A 5,540-nucleotide genomic window follows, 5' to 3' on the forward strand; every position below is an offset into this window, starting at 1 on the left:
TCATAGGGACCCACAAGTGCCCCATAGCGTCTCCCCAGTGCCCCATAGGTGCCCCACAGTGCCCCACAAGTGACTCGTGGAGCCCCATAAGTGACCCATAGTGCCCCATAAGTGCCTCTTAGCGACCCACAAGTGCCTGTTCGTGACCCCCAAGTGCCCCATAGCGAGCCTCAGGTTCCCCATAGTGCCCCATAAGTGCCCCATAGAGCCCCATGAGTGACCCATAGTGCCCCATAAGTGACTCTTAGCGACCCATAGGTGCCTGTTCGTGACCCCCAAGTGCCCCATAGTGACCCACAAGTTCCCCATAAGTGCCCCATAGTGCCCCATAAGTGACCCATGGAGCCCCACAAGTGACTCCTAGAGACCCATAAGTGCCCCATAAGTGCCTGGTAGTGACCTCCAGGTGTCCCATAGCGACCCAGAAGTTCCCCATAAGTGCCCCATAAGTGCCCCATATAGACCCATAAGTGCCTCTTCGTGACCCCCAAGTGCCCAATAGAGACCCACAAGCGACCCATAGTGCCCCATAAGTGACTCACAGAGCCCCATAAGTGACCCATAGTGCCCCATAAGTGCCCCATAGAGATCCATTAGTGCCCCATAGCATCTCCCCAGTGTCCCAGAGAGCCCCACAAGTGACTTATGGAGCCCCATAGGTGCCCCATAGAGCCCCATAAGTGACCTATAGTGCCCCACAAGTGACTCATGGAGCCCCATAAGAGACTCATAGGGACCCACAAGTGCCCCATAGCGTCTCCCTAGTGTCCCATAGTGCCCATAAGTGACTCTAAGCGACCCATAAGTGCCCCATAGAGCCCCATAAGTGACCCATAGAGACCCATAAGTGCCCCATAAGTGCCCCTTGCAGCCCCATAAGTGACCCATAGAGCCCCATAAGTGACCCATAGAGACCCATAAGTGCCCCATAAGTGACCCATAGAGCCCCATAAGTGCCCCATAAGTGAACACATAGACCCCCATAAGTGCCCCATAGCGTCTCCCAAGTGCCTCATAGTGCCCATAAGTGACTCTTAGCGACCCATAAGTGCCCCATAGAGACCCATAGAGCCCCATAAGTGACCCATAGAGCCCCATAAGTGACCCATAGAGACCCATAAGTGCCCCATAAGTGCCCCTTGGAGCCCCATAAGTGACCCATAGAGCCCCATAAGTGACCCATAGAGACCCATAGCGCCCCATAAGTGACCCATAGAGCCTGGATTCCTCCCGAACTCCTGGGTCCATTGGGGCACTCCTGGGTCCCTCGCCCCATAGCGTCTCCCCAGTGCCCCATAAGTGACCCATAGTGCCCCATAAGTGCCTCTTAGCGACCCATAGGTGCCTGTTCGTGACCCCCAAGTGCCCCATAGCGACCCTCAGGTTCCCCATAATTGCCCCATAAGTGACCCACAGTGCCCCATAAGCGACTCTTGCTGACCCATAAGTGCCTGTTCGTGACCCCCAAGTGCCCAATAGCGACCCACAAGTTCCCCATAAGTGCCCCATAAGTGACTCATAGAGCCCCATAAGTGCCCCATAGCGTCTCCCTAGTGTCCCATAGTGCCCATAAGTGACTCTTAGCGACCCATAAGTGCCCCATAGAGCCCCATAACTGCCCCATAGAGCCCCATAAGTGCCCCATAGAGCCCCATAAATGCCCCATAGAGACCCATAAGTGACCCATAGAGACCCATAAGTGCCCCATAAGTGACCCATAGAGCCCCATAAGTGACCCATTGAGACCCATAAGTGCCCCATAGAGACCCATAAATGCCCCATCGTGCCCCATAAGTGACCCATAGAGACCCATAAATGCCCCATAGTGCCCCATAAGTGACCCATAGAGACCCATAAGCGCCCCATAAGTGACCCATAGAGCCTGGGTTCCTCCCGAACTCCTGGGTCCATTGGGGCACTCCTGGGTCCCTCGCCCCATAGCGTCTCCCCAGTGCCCCACAAGTGACTCATGGAGCCCCATAAGTGCCTCTTAGCGACCCATAGGTGCCTGTTCGTGACCCCCAAGTGCCCCATAGTGACCCACAAGTTCCCCATAAGTGCCCCATAAGTGACTCACAGAGCCCCATAAGTGCCCCATAGCGTCTCCCTAGTGTCCCATAGCGCCCATAAGTGACTCTTAGCGACCCATAAGTGCCCCATAGAGACCCATAAGTGACCCATAGAGCCCCATAAGTGACCCATAGACCCCCACAAGTGCCCCAAAAGTGCCTCATAGACCCCCATAAGTGCCCCATAGTGCCCCATAAGTGACACATAGAGACCCATAAGTGCCCCATAAGTGACCCATAGCGGCCCATAAGTGACCCATAGAGCCCCATAAGTGACCCATAGAGACCCATAGAGCCCCATAAGTGACCCGTAGCGCCCCATAAGGGACCCATAGAGACCCATAAGTGACACATAGAGACCCATAAGTGCCCCAAGAGTGCCCCATAAGTGACCCTTAGAGCCCCATAAGTGACCCATAGTGCCCCATAAGTGCCTCTTAGCGACCCATAGGTGCCTGTTCGTGACCCCCAAGTGCCCCATAGTGACCCACAAGTTCCCCATAAGTGCCCCATAGTGCCCCATATGTAACCCATGGAGCCCCAGAGGTGACTCCTAGAGACCCATAAGTGCCCCATAAGTGCCTGGTAGTGACCTCCAGGTGTCCCATAGCGACCCCCAAGTGCCCCATAAGTGCCCCCTAAGTGCCCCATAGCGCCCCATAAGTGCCTCTTCGTGACCCCCAAGTGCCCAATAGAGACCCACAAGCGACCCATAGTGCCCCATAAGTGACTCACAGAGCCCCATAAGTGACCCATAGTGCCCCATAAGTGCCCCATAGAGATCCATTAGTGCCCCATAGCATCTCCCCAGTGTCCCAGAGAGCCCCACAAGTGACTTATGGAGCCCCATAGGTGCCCCATAGAGCCCCATAAGTGACCTATAGTGCCCCACAAGTGACTCATGGAGCCCCATAAGTGACCCGTAGTGCCCCATAAGTGACTCTTAGCGACCCACAAGTGCCTGTTCGTGACCCCCAAGTGCCCCATAGCGAGCCTCAGGTTCCCCATAAGTGCCCCATAAGTGACCCACAGTGCCCCATAAGCGACTCTTGCTGACCCATAAGTGCCTGTTAGTGACCCCCAAGTGCCCAATAGCGACCCACAAGTTCCCCATGAGTGCCCCATAAGTGACCCATAGAGACTCATAGAGCCCCATAAGTGACCCATAGAGACCCATAAGTGCACCATAAGTGAACACATAGACCCCCATAAGTGCCCCATAGCGTCTCCCAAGTGCCTCATAGTGCCCATAAGTGACTCTTAGCGACCCATAAGTGCCCCATAAGTGCCCCATAGAGCCCCATAGTGCCCCATAAGTGACCCATAGAGACCCATAGCGCCCCATAAGTGCCCTATAGAGACCCATAAGTGACCCATAGAGACCCATAGCGCCCCATAAGTGCCCCATAGAGACCCATAAGTGACCCATAGAGCCCCATAGCGCCCCATAAGTGACCCATAGAGCCCCATAGTGCCCCATAAGTGACCCATAGAGACCTATAGCGCCCCATAAGTGCCCCATAGTGCCCCATAAGTGACCCATAGAGACCCATAGCGCCCTATAAGTGCCCCATAGAGACCCATAAGTGACCCATAGAGACCCATAGCGCCCCATAAGTGCCCCATAGAGACCCATAAGTGACCCATAGCGCCCCATAAGTGCCCCATAGAGACCCATAAGTGCCCCATAAGTGACCCATAGAGCCTGGGTTCCTCTTGAACTCCTGGGTCCATTGGGGCACTCCTGGGTCCCTCGCCCCATAGCGTCTCCCCAGTGCCCCACAAGTGACTCATGGAGCCCCATAAGTGCCTCTTAGCGACCCATAGGTGCCTGTTCGTGACCCCCAAGTGCCCCATAGCGACCCACAAGTTCCCCATAAGTGCCCCATAGTGCCCCATAAGTAACCCATGGAGCCCCAGAGGTGACTCCTAGAGACCCATAAGTGCCCCATAAGTGCCTGGTAGTGACCTCCAGGTGTCCCATAGCGACCCACAAGTGCCCCATAAGTGCCCCCTAAGTGCCCCATAGCGCCCCATAAGTGCCTCTTCGTGACCCCCAAGTGCCCAATAGAGACCCACAAGCGACCCATAGTGCCCCATAAGTGACTCCCAGAGCCCCATAAGTGACCCATAGTGCCCCATAAGTGACTCACAGAGCCCCATAAGTGCCCCATAGAGATCCATTAGTGCCCCATAGCATCTCCCCAGTGTCCCAGAGAGCCCCACAAGTGACTTATGGAGCCCCATAGGTGCCCCATAGAGCCCCATAAGTGACCTATAGTGCCCCACAAGTGACTCATGGAGCCCCATAAGTGACCCGTAGTGCCCCATAAGTGACTCACAGAGCCCCATAAGTGACCCATAGCGTCTCCCTAGTGTCCCATAGTGCCCATAGGTGACTCTTAGCGACCCATAAGTGCCCCATAGAGACCCATAAGTGCCCCATAGAGACCCATAGAGCCCCATAAGTGACCCATAGAGACCATAAGTGCCCCATAAGTGCCCCATAGAGCCCCATAAATGCCCCATTGTGCCCCATAAGTGACCCATAGAGACCCATAAGTGCCCCATAAGTGACCCATAGAGACCCATAGCGCCCCATAAGTGACCCATAGAGCCTGGGTTCCTCCCGAACTCCTGGGTCCATTGGGGCACTCCTGGGTCCCTCGCCCCATAGCGTCTCCCCAGTGCCCCAAAAGTGACTCATGGAGCCCCATAAGTGCCTCTTAGCGACCCATAGGTGCCTGTTCATGACCCCCAAGTGCCCCATAGTGACCCACAAGTTCCCCATAAGTGCCCCATAGTGCCCCATAAGTAACCCATGGAGCCCCACAAGTGACTCCTAGAGACCCATAAGTGCCCCATAAGTGCCTGGTAGTGACCTCCAGGTGTCCCATAGCGACCCCCAAGTGCCCCATAAGTGCCCCCTAAGTGCCCCATAGCGCCCCATAAGTGCCTCTTCGTGACCCCCAAGTGCCCAATAGAGACCCACAAGCGACCCATAGTGCCCCATAAGTGACTCACAGAGCCCCATAAGTGACCCATAGTGCCCCATAAGTGCCCCATAGAGATCCATTAGTGCCCCATAGCATCTCCCCAGTGTCCCAGAGAGCCCCACAAGTGACTTATGGAGCCCCATAGGTGCCCCATAGAACCCCATAAGTGACCTATAGTGCCCCACAAGTGACTCATGGAGCCCCATAAGTGACCCGTAGTGCCCCATAAGTGACTCTTAGCGACCCATAGGTGCCTGTTCGTGACCCCCAAGTGCCCCATAGCGAGCCTCAGGTTCCCCATAAGTACCCCATAAGTGCCCCATAAGTGACTCTTAGCGACCCATAGGTGCCTGTTCGTGACCCCCAAGTGCCCCATAGTGACCCACAAGTTCCCCATAAGTGCCCCATAGTGCCCCATAAGTAACCCATGGAGCCCCACAAGTGACTCCTAGAGACCCATAAGTGCCCCATAAGT

This window comes from Patagioenas fasciata, chromosome 37 (genome assembly GCF_037038585.1).
Source record: "Patagioenas fasciata isolate bPatFas1 chromosome 37, bPatFas1.hap1, whole genome shotgun sequence".
Taxonomy (NCBI): Eukaryota; Metazoa; Chordata; class Aves; order Columbiformes; family Columbidae; genus Patagioenas; species Patagioenas fasciata.